At 40.3% G+C, this 17,664-nt stretch overlaps 1 pseudogene; it reads right to left on the reverse strand.

Moving 5' to 3' along the window:
• Positions 1-527: 527 nt before the first annotated feature.
• On the reverse strand, positions 528-15,973 carry LOC104089191 (viridiflorene synthase-like; annotated as a pseudogene).
• Positions 15,974-17,664: the final 1,691 nt, after the last annotated feature.

Here is a 17,664-nt window from a genome sequence, read left to right on the forward strand (position 1 = left end):
CTTAATTTGCTAAATCTTCATTGTTTTAAAAAAGTGTTCGAATCACACTTAAATACTTTGGATTACTTCCAAACTTTGCATACAAGTTCAATTCAACTATATAAACCTATTCAAAGTCTCAGAACACCAATTGGAGTCCAATAACATCAAAGTCAACTCTTAGTCAAACTTATGAACTCTTAAGTTCTTCAAATTGTCAACTTTCGACAAATAGTGTCGAATTCTTCTAGGAATCTCCAAAATCAAATCCAAACATACGTACAAGTCCAAAATTATCATATGAATCTATCGGAATAATCAAAACCCGATTCCGAGTCTATTTACCCAAAAGTCAAACCTTGGTCAACTCTTCTAACTTAAAACTTCTAAAACGAGAATCATTCTTCCAAATCAATCCCAAACCGCTCGAAAACCGGAACCAACCATACATGCATGTCATAATACATAATATGAAGCTACTTAAAGTCTCAAACTGCCGAATGAAATGGTAAACCTCAAAACGACCAGTCGGATTGTTACACCATCTTTCATTGAGTCCCCTGCATGTTAATGGGATTGACGAATAAGGCTTCAATTATAGATTTCACATTATTCTTTGGATTTCTATATCCATCTTCATTATTTGTGTAAACCACATCAATTAGACGTGTGAGATTTACGATAGGCTTCAAGATCTCAAATGGCATAGAATTAGTAGGCCTATTTCAGTAAGTTGTGCACTTTCTTCTTCCACTGTTACATTGTGCTCTTTCATATAGCATTCTATTCCCATCACAAGTTGTCATTTTTCTTTCTCTCTCTCTCTCTCTCTCTCTCTCTCTCTCTCTCTCTCTATATATATATATATATATATAATAAAAGAAAAGAATAGATCGATCATAAAAACATTAACAAATTCTCATCTTGTTTGGAACTGAAACGTAATTTAATTTATATATCAATACCTTGTAAGTTGCAACGTCATCAATGACTCAACCAATTAATGCAGAAACCACAAGAATTTTAGGTTTATTCATCATCCAATCAAATGATGCCTTTGAAGCTGATTTCATGCCCAATAATGAAGCTGGAGCAAGTAGGTAATAAGTTCCAGTGATGAGTGCATTGCTTAGGTATTCTTCAAATGGTGGACTTTTCCCTTTGATGAACCATTGTGCTTCAGTGTAGTAACTCCTCCGGATTTCTTTCATCTATTCAAGAATTATAATAATATTAATTAAAATCATAAAATGAAAGGAAAATTATATATAATATTAGAGTTTTAAGTGATCATACAGCCTCTTTGACGTAATAAATTCCATTAAAACTTATATCTTGTTTCTTTACTTTGATGTCATATTCTTTGAAGAGATTAAAAAGAGTTGAATATACCGCTTTCATATAAGTCGAGGGTCGATCAATTTCACTTACATCCAACCTGCCATGATTGAAAATATTTATCAAATATTTTCGTGAGTCTTTAGATGTGGGTTAGAAATAAAAGATGGATTTTTTCATACCGGTCGACGGCTTCTGTGAACACTTCTAGTTCATCAAGAGTACCATGTGAATCATATGTTCCGTCATTTACTGAAATCATAGCTACGCATTTTGCAAGCATAATTCGAGCACGAGAATATTGAGGTTCGAAATACACCCTTACGGCCCAAAAAAAGCATTCCACCGTTCTGTCTCTAAACATATGAAAGCTTAGATGCAAGATCCAAATCTTTCCACCACCTTCAAATTAAATAAAAGTAATATTTAGTTAGCTTAAATAATTGTTTACCCGAAAAACGGATAGAGTTGAATTTATACATAGTTCTAAGAATATGTGGTATAACTTGGTACAAATTGGAAAAATAAGTAAAGATATATTGAAATTATCTGTAAAAAGAATGAATACAAACCCAAATTGAATAGAGAGTGATTGACAAGAGAACAAGATGAATTAATATCAAAAGCCCCAAAGAGGATAGTATATGCTAGATGTGTAAATTTCAATGAATCTGAATAATGTTCAGATGGCCTCCTCTACAATTGATAACAACTCTTAATATAGTGGGGGAATCCCATTTTGGATATAATTAAAAATACATAGTGGAGATCCCATGATAGATTAATTAATTAATTTTTCCTTGATTCAAGCCGTGATTTCCGTCGAGATTCTCCCCCAATTACGGCTATAACGGCTTTTTTGTCTCTTGGCTCGATCTCGATCTTGACCGGTCTTAATCTTGATTGGTCTCTAGGTCTCGAACTCAATCTTGACCGATCTCGATATTGATCGGTCTCTTGGCTTGATCTCGATCTTGGTCGGTCTCGTTATTTGATCGGTCTCTAGGTTTCAAACTCAATTTTGGTCGATCTCGATATTGATCGGTCTCTAGGTTTTGAGTTCGATTTTGGTCGATCTTGATATTGATCGGTCTCTGGGGCTCGAGCTCGACAACCTATCTTCACGTCATGACTCGATATTACAAAGATGAACCTTGGACCATCATATTCCAATCTCGATTAGTCATAAGAAGGGCAAACTCGATTTTGACCGTATACAGATAGTCCCCTCGTTTCTAGGAAAGAAGATTACGAGAAATGATATGAATTTCCGAATTTCGACTTGGTGGATGATGATGTCAGAGACGAGCCCAATTATGACGTACATTACAAACGTCTCATCAGTCCAGTTACCAAGGCATTAAATGTCTATCAGTCGTTGGTCGACCACTACCGATTCTGAACCGTCATTACCAGGCCTATAAACATTCAAATCCTCATCCTCATCCAAACTTTTCATTCAAAAAGCTTCTTCTCTATTCTTGTGTCTTCTTCAAAAAATCCCTCTGCTTCATACACTTTACATCATATACAACCTTAATTCTCTTTCCCTTTATTCATCAATGGTGAAAACCTCTAAAACGGTGCCGCAAAAAGAGGTCGCTTCTTCATCACGACCCGCCGGCGGTGAGGATGCAGCGGAGCCCCGCCCCGAGGAGTTCGTTCAGGTAGGGTGCACAATTGTCATTGATTTTAAGGTTGAAAAACCTTCTTCGATACCGGGCCGATGTGAGCCAATCTCGATGTACCATTGTTCAATCACCGAGAAAATTCTCGATAAAGTAAAACAGGAATGTAAGTGGGGCGACAAGCACGTGGTAGTCTCATCGCCTGAAGAATCAATTACTACCAACGTGGATGTATTCTTAAGTGTTTATACTTATCTTTTCACGTTGGGTCCATTAGACCCTGTCATCATCGCCTTTTGTAAGAGATACGACGTGACCCTTGGCCAAATCCACCCTTCGTTTTAGAGAATAGTGATTCTTCTCCGATTCTTCTCAAGCAAAATCGAGGGGTGTCTTTTCACCCTCGATCACCTTATGCGCCTTTATAGTCCCCAACTTTATCGAGGAGGGTTAATCAAATTTGCTCGCCGAGCTATCAAAGCGCCGTTCTCGAGTATAGACGAGACTTGTGATTGAGGTTGGATGGGCCGATTTGTTTGAGTCAAAACCTCGGACCTGATCTCTATCGATGACATGTTGTTTCCTGAGAAATGGAATATGAACGGTGAGTACTTACTTCCCTTCGAGTGTTTTAATTTGTGATTGCCTTTCATTTCCTTGATCTACTTTTTCTTTTCTGTTACAGTTGTGACTCGAATGCCGGAACCGATTCTGGACCTTAAACAGTGGGTTGAAGGTCTTGTGCTGCAGAGACCGTAGTCTGAGCGCACTTGGGTGGAACTATCAAAGGGTCGATGGGAGGCCTGTAGTCATGGTAAGTCTCTTTCTTAGTTTGTTTGTCGTTCAATCTTCTTCACTTACTTACCCCCATTTTTTCCTTTGTAGGACTTAGGAAGGATGTTGTCATGAGGCCTCCATCTGGTGATGAAGAGGTTCCTGCCCCGAAGCAGGTTAAAGAGAAGAACAGAAAAGATGCACCAAGTTCCCCGGTCTCGAAAAAGAAAAAATCGGCAAAGAGAACTCACAAGCCCAAGGGGGGCTCGGATATCATACCTTTGTACTTGATCTATCGATTAAGGTATGAGCCTGATGAAGAAGAAGAGGAGTTAGACTGTGTGCAGGACAATGTTGTGATACAGCAATCCTCCGAATCGGCAGAGGTCAATAAGAGAGTTCTAGCAGTAATTCCCGAACAAGGAAAAACTGATTTTGTTCTGTCCCGAGATGAGGTAGTTGAAAGGGAGACCGAGGGCAGGACTTCTTGGGCAGAAGAAGATATCTTGAGGGACGAGCTCGGGATATTCGACATTACTGGATCCCCTCAGATTTTGGATGCCATGATCCGTGATGCCAACATGCTGGAGGGTCGAACTTACAAGGGTATTCAGGAGTCGACCGATATCCACGGCTTTCTGGATGGGCTTGAGTCTTCCAGTGGAGGATATTGTCGGGTTCAGTGGGTTGCCGATACTGAAGAAAGCACCATGGTCGGGTTCTATTGGGTCTTCATCAGGCCCAAAATTGGTGGATCGATTCCCGGCTCTGAGAGCCAATCTCAATTGTAAGCGGGAGATAGTTCTCTCTGTCCCAGAGGATGTCAGAGTTTTCTCTCCCCCTGTGGGGATTGCTAGTTACCTTCGGTCCTTTGTGACCGAAGAGGACCAAACCGTGATGAATGCGGTAGGATCCTCTTACCTTTTCAACGAGGCCCAACATGCTCTGAATCGGGTAATTTCGATGGTAGCTATGTTGTTTCTTTTTATATTTAGAGTTGTAAATAATTCTAACATCTTTTCCCATTTTTGTAGTCCTCGGTGTTGCATCACGAGGCTTTCCTCCGAATCTGGGAGGAACATGGGGCTAATGTTCGGAAACTTAGAAGAGTGACTCCTACAAACTTCTCAGTGAGAAGCTTTGGGAAGATTTGGCAATGGCTCGGGATGAGCACGAGGAGATGTCTGAGCAGGTATTCCGAATTCTTCACGATAGCGAAGACAAATTGGAGATAACCACTAATGATCCGATTCTGCAGGTTCGGCAAAGGCTCGAGCAGATCGGACGGCTCAATTCGTAGGTAGATGGGTTATTGGCCAAGGCAGAAGAATTCAAAAAGAATATGGACATCCTTGCCTCAAAAAAGGAGGTCGTTCAAGCTCAATTGGAGTCGGCTGAGGCCCAGCTTCGGGCTGCAAGAGAAAACGCCTTGGTGCAGATCGAAAAGATTTAGGAGCTTCAGCATCAGTTGGTCTTGGCCACTTCAGATAAGGCAAGCTTGGTCAATGAACTCGAAGTGGCTAGATCTGAGGTGGCCGAGGTTAATAAAAAAGCTGATGCTAAAGTGGCCCAGTTCAGGATCGACATTGAGGCCAATCAGGCCAAGGCTAGGAGTATGATCGAACATGCTAAATGGCAATCTTGGAGGGAAGCTCTCGAGGAGGTCAGTGCTCAGGGCTTTGATGTTGCGGCCGAAATTAAAAATGCCAACGCGGAGGAAACCAAGGCACGAAGGCTGGCCTTCCCTGAGGAGGACTCCGAGAGCTCGGGCGAATCTAAAGACGGAGAGGATTCCGAGGGCACATCCTCCGATGAAGATTAGGCCACTTAGGACATTATGTTTCTTTCTTTTTCTGGGGCCGATTCGGCTTTTTGTAAAAACTTTCGAATATAATTATAAGGCTTTTCTTGCCCTTTTGGTTCTTGTGTTTTTCCTTTGTTGTTCTGTATTTTACAAAGGTCAAATTGTGTCCGAGGTTTAGACAATTTGATTGGAACTAAATTAGTATAGCCCTTATACTTTATGATCGAGTGAGTGCTTGCTCGAACTCGAAGTAAAGTAACCCTTAGGTTTTTTGAGCGAGGATGGTCTTCTCGAACTCAAGGTAAAAAAACAGCCCTTAGGATTTTGTAAAATGATTGTTCAAGGCTTTGTCCCCTTTTTTGCTTGAAAAAAGTTTATCATTTGTATTTGTAATGCCCTGGCATGAAATAAGGAATTGTTCGAGAGTTCGGACAATTTTGTACTCTTTAGAGTTTTTTAGGCTTAATATTATGGAAGCATTTTATGATTTTGCCGGGGTAGCCTTTTTCAGCCGATTTATGAAAGAATTCGAAGGCCTGTTTTGTTATGGAATTCGGACATCTCCGACCCGTGTTGGTTCGGCCGTAGCCTTTTTAGTTCGGGATTTGCCTCTTGGGCTTATTTTCCCGTTTTACTTCGAGCTTGCCCGAAGTGTCACTCCCCGAGTGGGGTGGCCGTGGCCTATAAAATCGAGGGTTGCCTAAAAGGTCTTATGATCCTGGAGTTTATATAATTCGATCTTGTTTATTTTTTGGTCGGCAGTCCCCAATTGCCGGGGTAATCATCGGCCCTTAAGCCTGCTTACATAATAGATCGAGGATATGAAATTGTAAAATAGAAGAAATTTTTGTAAGTTATGAGATATCGGTAAAGAAGAATACTTATCTTTATGAATAATTATACATGCGTACATGTTTTGTGCCAGGGCTCGATCAAACTACGCAGGCATGGTTCGTTTGACCGTTTGGCCCTTACAAATTTTTTCTATCGAGAGCATGTTCCCATGAAGTAACTTCTTTGTATCAAACTTGATATTCGAGGGTAATGCCCACCAGTATTCGAGGTTGATTGTAAAGAGGCCTCGGATACTATTGGATTATTCTAAGTTAGCATGATCAACGGTTGCCTCATTAAAAACCTCACCGGAAAATCTATTTGGGACAAAATCGGACTAAGGAAAAAAGAGTGCAATGCATGCTTTCAGATCTAAAGGCTTCGTGTTAAAGAATCCACCGTTGTTTTTTGGTCGAACACCTGAAAGGGTTAGTTTTGAAATACAAATGGACATGGGAGGGCCGTACCTTAGCAATAGTATCGTTTTAGGTGCGATATGTTCCAATTGTTCGGTAGTTGTTTGCCGTTTATTATACCGAGCTTGTAGGATCCTTTTTCGACGATTTCGAGAACCTGATACGGTCCTTCCCAGTTCGGACCCAGTTTCCCTTCATTCGGATTTCGGGTATTGAGGATGAATTTTCTTAACACCAAGTCCCCGATGTTAAAATATCGAAGACCGGTTCTTTGATTGTAGTACCTTTAGATCTGTTGTTTTTGGGCGGCTAATCGAACTAGAGCGGCTTCTCGTCTTTTGTCCAACAGTTCTAGGCTCGTACTCATGATCTCGTTATTTGACTCCTCAGTTGCATATTAAAACCTGATACTAAGCTCTCCGACTTCGACCGGGATCAGAGCTTTGGTGCCATAAACCAATGAGAACGGTGTTGCTCCGGTACTAGATTTCGATGTTGTTCGATATGCCCATAGGACCTCAGGTAGTATTTCTCTCCATTTTCCTTTGGCGTCGGTCAGTCTCTTCTTAAGATTTTGGTTGATGGTTTTGTTGGTTGATTCGGCTTGTCCGTTCTCGCTGGGATGATACGGTGTTGATAGGATCCTTTTAATCTTGTGATCCTCGAGAAATTTAGTAACTTTGCTGCCAATGAATTATTTTCCATTATCACATACAATCTAGGATGGCATCCCGAATTGACATATCATGTGGTCCCAAATATAGTCTATGACTTCCTTTTCTCTGATTTTCTCGAAAGCCTGTGCTTTAACCCATTTAGAGAAATAATCAGTCAGAAACAAAATAAACTGAGCTTTACCTAGGGCCTATGGGAGAGGACCGACGATGTCCATTCCCCATTTCATGAAGGGCAATGGGGATAGGACCGAGTGGAGTAGTTCCCCGGGTTGATGAATCATGGGCGCACGCCTTTGGTATTTTTCGCATTTTCGAACGAACTCTCTTGCATCCTTGCCCACATCGGTCCAGTAATACCTTGCTCTGATTACTTTGTGAATCAGCGAATCGGCACCGAAATGATTTCCACAAGATATAGTTGGTATCTCCCGGTCCCAAACATATTGCCAATGGTCCATCGAACGTCTTTCTAAACAGCGTTCCATCTTCGGACAGAGTGAATCGTGATGCCTTTGTGCGCAGAGCTCTCGATTACTTTGGATCTGATGGAAGCTTCCCGTTCTTTAAGTACTCTATGTATTTGTTTCTCTAATCCCAGGTTAAACTTGTGGAGTTTATCTCGGCGTGACCTTCTTCGATTACCGATCTCATGAGTTGTACGACAGTCCTCGAGTTGAGTTCGTCATCTTCGACCGATGAACCCAAGTTTGCAAGAGCATCGGCCTCGTTGTTCAGTTCTCGGGGTACATGTTTCAAGGTCCATTCCTTAAATCGATATAGAGTCACCTATAGTTTATCCAGGTACCTCTGCATTCGATCTTCTCGGACTTCAAAAGTCCCGTTAACTTGGTTTACCATGAGGAGGGAATCACACTTAGCCTCTACGACTTCTGCTCCCAAGCTTCTAGCTAGTTCGAGACCTGAAATCATGGCCTCATACTCGGCCTCATTGTTAGTCAATTTTGTAGTTCTGATAGACTGTCTAACTACATTACCTGTGGGTGATTTGAGCACGATGCCTAGTCCGGACCCCTTTGCGTTCGAAGCATCATCCGTAAAGAGGGTCCAGACTCCCGAAGATATACCCGATTTTATCAGTAGTTCTTTTTCAATCTCGGGTACGAAGGCCGGCGTAAAGTCAGCCACGAAGTCCGCCAAGATTTAATGGCGGTTCGGGGTCGATACTCAATATCGTACCAACTAATTTCTATGGCCAATCGGCCCGAAAGCTCGGGTTTGTATATAATATTTCGAAGAGGATAAGTTATTACAACACATATCGGATGACATTGGAAATATGGTTTTAGTTTTCTATAGGCGCTTATTAAAGCAAGCGCTAATTTTTCTCTAAGTGTGGATATCTAGTTTCGGCCTCACCTAAGGTTCGACTGACATAATAAATAGGGAATTGCGTACCTTGTTATTCTCGAACCAGGACTCCACTTACCACTATCTCCGAGACAGCTAAGTACAGGTAGAGTTGTTCGTCCACTTTAGGGGTATGAAGCAGCGGCGGGCTAGATAAATACCGCTTTAGTTCCTCCAAGGCCTGCTGGCATTCCAAAGTCAATGCAAAATTGTTCTTCTTCTTAAGTAGTGAGAAACTCGGTGGCTCCTATCTAAGGATCGTGAAATGAATCGTCTTAGGGCGGCTATTTGTCCCGTTAGCCTCTGCACGTCATTTACATTAGCCACTATCGTAATATCTTCGATAGCTTTGATTTTATAGGGGTTGATCTCGATTCCCCGATTGGACACTATGAAACCAAGAAACTTGCCCGAGCCGACCCCAAATGCACATTTTTCGGGGTTGAGTTTCATATTGTACTCCCTCAGTGTATCAAAAGTTTCTTGTAAATTCTTTAAATGGTCCTCTGCTCCCAGTGACCTAACTAAGATGTCATCAATATAAACTTCCATTGATTTTTCTATTTGTTCTTCGAACATTCGGTTCACTAGGTGTTGATTAGTTGCACCAGCACTTTTTAGACCGAATGGCATTACCTTATAACAGTAGGTACCGTACTTAGTGATAAATGAAGTTTTTTCCTGATCCTCCGGGCTCATCTGTATCTGGTTGTACCCGGAGTAGGCATCGAGAAAATAGAGAGTCGTGGCCGGTCATGGCATCGATCATACGATCAATATTAGGCAAAGGAAAAGAATCCTTAGGGCGGACTTTATTCAGGTCTTTATAATCTTTTACACATTCTAAGTTTGTTTCCATTCTTAGGGACTACCACCATGTTTGCTAGCCATTCGGGGTATTTTACTTCTCGAATGGATACTATTTTAAGAAGTTTGGTTACCTCGTCCTTGATGAAGGCATGTTTGACCTCGGACTGGGGCCTTCTTTTTTGCTTTACTGGATGGAATTTCGGATCCAAGCTTAGTCTCTGAGTGGTGATTTCCGGTGGGATCCCTGTCATGTCAAGGTAGGACCAAGAGAAACAGTCCATGTTATCTATAAGAAATTGAATAAGCTTTTTCCTGAGCTCGGGATTTAACCCCGTGCCCAGGTATACCTTTCGTTCGGGCAGATGTTCGATTAGCGTGATTTGCTCCAGTTCTTCGACCGTTGATTTGGTAGCATCGGAATTATCGGGGACCATGAAGGATCAAGGGATCCCATAATCATCATCTTCATCAGTCTTCTACTTCTCTAGTTGGGTCGAGTCTCACGTTTATGATTGCTATTTTGTATCCTGTTTTTCCTTCGAATTCGATCCCTTTGTCGATGAGAGCGATGATATCGGAATCACTTCATCGACGGCAAACACTTCCTTTGTAGCTGATTGCTCCCTGTAGATTGTTTTAATTCCCTCTGGTGTTGGGAATGTTAGAACCTGGTGAAGAGTTGAGGGTACTGCTCTCATGTTGTGGATCCACGGCCTCCCGAATAGGGCGTTATACTGTCGCCCTCGATTACATGGAATTTTATTTCTTGGATGGTCTCGTCTATATTTATTGGAAAAATTATCTCGCCCTTAGTAGTTTCATATGCCATGTTGAATCCATTTAATACCAGGGTTGCGGCCGCGACCTGGTCCTGTAGACCGAGTTGCTCTACGACCCTCGATCGAATGATGTTGGCTGAACTACCTGGATCAATTAACACATGCTTAACTTGAGTTTTATTCATAAGTACAGATATTACCAGTGCATCGTTATGGGGCTTCATGATACCTTATGCGTCTTCGTCATTAAAGGACAAGGTTCCTTTAGGTATGTAATCCTGAGCTCGAGATCGCTTCTCTCTTACAGTCGATACCTTAGTGCGTTTAGACACTAGCCCTTGGGGGACGTCGATCCCTCTGATGATCATGTGAATAATGTGTTGCGGCTCTTCTTGTTCGTTTTGTCTATTGAACTCTCTTTTTTTGAAGTGATTCTTGGTCCAATCACTTAAAAACTCTCGAAGGTGCCCTTCATTGAATAATCGGGCTACGTCTTCTCTCAACTGCCTGCAATCTTCCGTTCTATGGCCATCGGTGCCACGATATTTTCACATTTGATTGGGATTTCTATGGACGGGATCGGTCTGTAGAGGTCGAGGCCATTTAGTATCTTTGATGCGTCCAATAGCCGATACGAAGGCGGATGCATCAATATTAAAGTTATGTTCTGACAATCGCGGTGCTTCCTTAGGTCCGGTATGCCTGTAGAAACCATTCTTGTTCATCAGCCCTCGAGACCCTTGGCCTCGATCACTTCTCTTTTCTCCTCGTACGGAATTGCGTCCCGGTTTGCTGCCCCTACGTTCTCCATTATACGGCCGGTATGGGTCCATGTTCGACCTCGGTTCTCGGTCGATGTCCCTTTTAATAATAGACCTAGAATCCAACTGGTCATCCTCGACTCTGATCTTCGATTGATATCGATTGTGTACATCGGCCCAGGTAACAATTGGGCACTCAATCAAGTTCTGCTTCAACTGCAATGAAGCCATTGAGCTTCATTCGTTCAGTCCTTGGGTGAAAGCTTGAACGGCCCAATCGTCAGTGATTGGTGGTAGATCTATTCGTTCCATTTGGAAACAAGATACGAACTCTCTTAGCATCTCGTTATCTTTTTGCCTTACCTTGAAAAGGTCCGACTTCCTGGCCTCGACCTTTATGGCTCCAGCGTGTTTTTTTATAAAAGAATCTGTAAGCATGGCAAAAGAATCGATAGAGTTAGATGGTAAATTATGACACCATATCATTGCTCCCTTTGATAGGGTTTCCCCGAACTTCTTTAATAATATGGATTTGATCTCGTCATCCTCTAGATCGTTCCCTTTAATGATACATGTGTAAGAGGTGACATGTTCGTTGGGGTCGGTCGTTCCATTATATTTAGGAATTTCGGGCATGCGGAATTTCTTGAGGATCGGTTTGGGAGCAGCGCTCGGGGGTGGAGGGCTTTTGTACAAATTTTTTGGAATCCAAGCCCTTCAATATTGGTGGTGCCTCAGGAATATGATCAACCCTAGAGTTATAAGTTTCTACCTTTTTGTCGTTTGCTTCAATCCTCTTTTCTCCTGATTCTATTCATTTTTCAGTTCCTCGAGCATCTTAATAATTTCGGGATTAGTCCCCGATTCTTGTTCATTTGACCTAACTACAGGTGGCCCCGTCGTTTGGGTGACTTCTCGGGATGGACCGGGCTCGGGCCTGCTTGGTGCCTGGGTTTGGCTCTGTAACTGAGCTATCGCTACCTGTTGAGCTTGCAACATTTAGAAAATCATACGCAGACTGATCCCGTCTTCTCCAAAATTTTGGGTATTTCGAACTACAGATCGAGTTCCACCATGAATGCTATTTTTAGGGTCGGAACGTTGGTTCGCCTCAATGGCCACATGTGAATTAACATCAATTGGCTCTACGACCCAAGTTCCAACGGGGTCGACGAGTGGCCTTTCATCCCCGGGCGTCAGATTGTTATTCTCATCTTGAAGGCCAGCTTCACTGTCGATAGGTCAGGCCATTAATTGAGAGTTCGTCATTTTTAATCTGAAATCAAAGACACTTCCAAGAGCAAGTGTAAAATAGTATATTTTACAGAGATTCCTACCAAATAACCACTATTAATTTTAGCCCCACGGTGGGCGCCAAACTATTTACCTGAAAAATGGATAAAGTTAAATTTATACGTAGTTCTAAGGATACATGGTATAACTTAGTACAAATTAAAAAAATAAGTAAAGATATATCGAAATTAACTGTAAAAGAATGAATATAAACCCAAATTGAATAGAGAGTGATTGACAAGAGAACAAGATGAATCAATATCAAAAGCCCTTAAGAGGATAGTATTTGCTAGATGTGTAAATTTCAATGAATCTGAATAATGTTCAACTGGCCTCCTCTACAAATGATAACAACTCTTAATATAGTGGGAAAATCCTATTTTGGATATAATTAAAAATATATAGTGGAGATCCCATGATAGATTAATTAATTAGCTTTTTCTTGATTCAAGCCGTGATTTTCGCCGAGATTCTCCCCCAATTACGGCTATAACGGCATTTTTGTCTCTTGGCTCGATCTCGATCTTGACTGGTCTTAATCTTGATTGGTCTCTGAGTCTCGAACTCGATCTTGGACGATCTCGATATTGATCGGTCTCTTGGCTTGATCTCTATCTTGATCGGTCTCGGTATTTGATCGGTCTCTAGGTTTCGAGCTCAATTTTGGTCGATCTCGATATTGATCGGTCTCTAGGTTTCGAGCTCGATTTTGGTCGATCTCGATATTGATCGCTCTCTGGGGCTCGAGCTCGACAATCTATCTTCATATCATGGCTCGATATTGAAAAGATGAATCTTGGACCATCATGTTCCAATCTCGATTAGTCATAAGAAGGGCAGACTCGGTTTTGACCGTATACAATAATACTCTACAATACATAGTACACAAATAAAAAAATAAAGAGCTTACTGAGTGAGTTCACTAAGTTCTTTCTTGTGTAGCACTTGCAACAAATTATAATCTAGTTTGGAAAGCCTCAATAACTTGTCATTTCTTGATTCACATTCTTCATATATTGAATTGTTAAAATGGGCTTCAGCTCTTGGAATGCCTCTATGTAGAGATTGCACGAGTGCATGTGTTACTTGTTTCTCAATAATAGAAGAGCTAATTAAGGAGGGTGTCATTTGTTGTAGATGGGCTTTTTTGAAGATAAAGAGCCTCTTCTAATATTTCATCTTGATGTTCCCTTACTTGTGCTGCTTGATGTTTGGCTATAATTATATATTTTTAGTGTATTACTTACCTTACATTTAGGTGCTTTAATATTAAACTATATTATATTTGTGCTTAATTAAGTTTATTTTATGTATCGGTACGTTGAAGACGGAATTGAAAAAAAAAAAAATTTTATGTGTATTTTATACACTATAAGAATGAAGTTGTAATTATTTAATTAGGGAACAAAAGAAATCAAAAGAAGACAAAGAAGAATTGAAAGAAGCAAGGCAGAAACGAGAAAGAGAAGAAATTGAAAAGTGAGTTGAGCAAAATGTAAACGCAACAGAAGCAAAAGCAGGAGACGCGACATTTGCATCTTCGCGTTTGGGCACGCGACGCGTCGGTTGACGCAAGGTGCTTTGCGCGTTTCGTGTGGCGATGCATGGTCCGGGTTTTAAGCCCATTTTGTCTTCTATTTGATTTTGAACTTGGCTATTTCGTCTAGGTCTTTAACCTACACATATAAATAGTCATTAAATATCATTTTTACGGAGAGGGGACCGAGATTAGATCTGGGATTTTGACCTAAGGAGGCAAGAACACATTAGGAGCAAGGCGGGGAATTCTTCTACGAGTTTTTCACTTCCTTCTTCCTATTTCGATGATTGGTTATGAATTTTAGTATTGTAGTTTTGCATACTATTATGAATAGCTAATTTGTTATCTAGAGTTTTGATGGAATCTATTGAAGGATGATTTTCTTGTTACGTTAATATAGATTTGCCGTAGTATTTTCTCTGTTTGTTCAACTATAATATTATTGTGGTTGATTGAAGGGTCCTCAATTGGCTGTGCCTATTTAATATGTATTACTCGGGAGAGAGTGCATATTTAGGTAGTTGTTGAACAATATCACTCTTAACGTATATGATTGATCAATACGAAGGGTTTAAAGGTGGGATTAGGGAGAAAGAAACTTTGGTGCGATCTGAGTGAGCCGTACTTAATGCCAGCTAGCGTAATTCGGGAGAATATGTCTAGTAAATTGTGGTAATTACTCGGAAGAGAATTACGACAGTCAGAGTGCTCATGATCGATAAAGAAGATTTAGGCAAATTTATAGAAAACGTAGAGGAAAAGATTCCGACAATTGGGAAAATAATAACTCTAGACCTCCTTAATCTTGTCTCAAATTTTATCATTGTTAGTTGATAATTTTACTGCTTTATAATAGTTGTTAGTTAATTAGTTAGAAATAAATATTATAATCTCTATAATTAAAAAATTGTTTGGACTTGTGTTTTTTAGCAATATTGAACAGTTGTAGCTAAGCCTTAGTTCTCTGTGGGATTCGACTCCAGGCTTGTAAATCGGATTATATTTGCAACGACCGCTTAGTCCTTTTTATAATGCATAGTTGGACGTGATCACTGTTTCATACAGATTTAGCATACCCTTTACATCTTTAAGTAAAGTTTCCTTGAATTTTCCACTGTTGTCCTTGAACTGGTTGAAATGATATAATTCACAAAATATTTTTGTTAAAACAAACTTAAAACATTCATTTAAATTAAATAAAATTGTAATATGTACACATAAAAATATATACCAGAAGAGATTGGATAGCCATGTTGTCTAAACAATCGAAAATATAACGCAACATTATATAGTTCATCCTCTTCATGAATGACATTTAGATTAACCAACTAGCCTATTTGATCTTTTACCTCCTCTTCAAAGTGATCCGAAATACCAAGGCGTTCAAGAATATCAATCAAATGTTTACGGTGTCACTTCGAATACTCATTATTATGTGCTTCACTTCGTCTTTCAAAGTTTCAACCTTGTCTATATTTTTCTCGGAGCCCAGTAACTAATGCTCATTGCTAACAATTTTGTCAAAGTTGTAAATAATAAATTTGATTCGTGAAAGTAGCCACTAATGCTTGCATTAGGGTAGGCTGTTTACATTACACTCCCTGGATGCGACCCTTTCCCCGACTCTGCATGAACGCGGGATGAATAATTTGTACACCGAATTGTCCTAATAAATAATGAAAAAGGCTGACTAAAAGAAATAGAGAAGCCGATAATAGTTAGTTAAATACCTGATTATCCATAGCAGAATAGCTAATGATATCTCCCCACAGACTAGGTGAAAAATTTGCTGCCGGGCGAATTGCCCCGTTTTCATGATTTCCAGCCAATGATGTCATTGTTGCCATTTAGGAATTGGAACAAAAATCTGAAATTTGAATCTGGAGTGATGAGTCTGCTTTGCCATTGGTATGTATCATTATTTAAGTATATAGAGAACTAATATCTAATATGGGTGTTATGTGCTTAATCGAAGTTAAGCACAATTCTGTAGAGATCTAAGAAACCAAGAGAGTGAATGGCTTCTGAACAGTCTTGTTCTAGAATTTAGGAGTTAGAGAAGAAGAGTAAATATCTATTATTCGGAATATCCCCACAATTCAGCTGGTGCTTTCCTTTTATTAAAATCTCACTAACATCTCCTAACCACCTCCTAACTACCTTCAGGCACTCAACTAACTATAACTAACTTTTCGAGTATAAAGACTGTTATGCCCCTTACTAACTACTTACAATGACTTCTATTACCCTTAACTACTTTGGTATATAACAAATCCCCCCGCTAAAAGTCCTTGTCCTCAAGGACAAAGGCAGGAAATTCTTGTTTAAAGCTATGAGCATCCATCCAAGTGCTGTCTTCTGCTGGGAAATTGAACCACTTTACTAGGAATTGTGTCACAGTTCTGCTTCCTTTAGGCACAGTTCTGGATTCCAAAATTGATTCAAGTTCCAAGATAATATACCTATGAGGTGATAAAGCTACTGGCAGTTCAGCAACCACAGGGCCAGCTCCAATATGCTTCTTCAGTTGTGATACATGGAAGGTGGAATGGATCTTAGCATGAGCAGGTAAATCCAATTGATAGGCCACAGAACCAATAGTTTCATCACCTGAAATGGCCCAAAGTACTTGGGACTCAGCTTGTAATAGGAGTGACCTTTTAAAGACATTTGTTTGTAAGGTTGCAACCTTACAAAGACCATATCTCCCACTGCAAATTCTTTGAAGGACCTTCCTTTGTCTACCTGTGACTTCATCCTTGATTGTGCTAGCTGCAAATGGTGCTTCAAAAGTCAGCTGGTACTTTCTTTTTCCTGTAGACTTCTATCAACTACCTCCACTAAAGAGCTGTAAGTGATATATGGCATATGAGTGGGTGGCTTCTGTCCATATAGAATTTCAAATGGAGTCAGCTTAGTGGCAGAGTGGTATGTTATGTTATACCACCATTATGCTATGAATAGCCAGTGTGTCCAATCCTTTGGTCTGTCATTACACATGCACCTGAGGTACCCTTCTACACATTTGTTCACTGCTTCAGTTTGCCCATCTGACTGAGGATGATAATCTGTTGAATGATGAAGTTGAACTTCTTGTACCTCAAAGAGATATTTCCAGAACTTGCTTAAGAACACTACATCTCTGTCATTAACAATAGTCTAGGTAGGCCATGTAGTTTGTAGACATTCTCCATGTAGGCTTGAGCCACTGAAGTTGATGTGTAAGGATGCTTCAAACTGATGAAATGAGCATATTTACTTCTGTCCACTACCACTAAGATTACTTATTTAATAAAGGACTTAGGTAGGCCTTTAATAAAGTCCATGCTGATGTCATGCCACACTCTTTCTGGAATGGGCAATGGTTGAAGCAGTACTGGGCTGCTCACGTTTTCTCCTTTACACCTTTGATAGGTTTCACATCTTTTAATATGTTCATAAACATAAAACTTCAGCTTCCTCCAATAATATAGTTGATGGATCCTCTAAAAGGTTTCTATCATGCCTGAGTGACCTCCAATTGCGTTGTCATGTAAAAAGTACATTATCTGCTCCTTTAACTCTTTATCAGCACCCACTATTATCCTTTCATTCATATATAGAACTCCATCCTTCAGCATATAGGCAGGTTTAGATAAAGGGTCTTGAGTCAGTTGGTTAATC

Source organism: Nicotiana tomentosiformis, chromosome 5, assembly GCF_000390325.3.
Source record: "Nicotiana tomentosiformis chromosome 5, ASM39032v3, whole genome shotgun sequence".
NCBI lineage: Eukaryota > Viridiplantae > Streptophyta > Magnoliopsida > Solanales > Solanaceae > Nicotiana > Nicotiana tomentosiformis.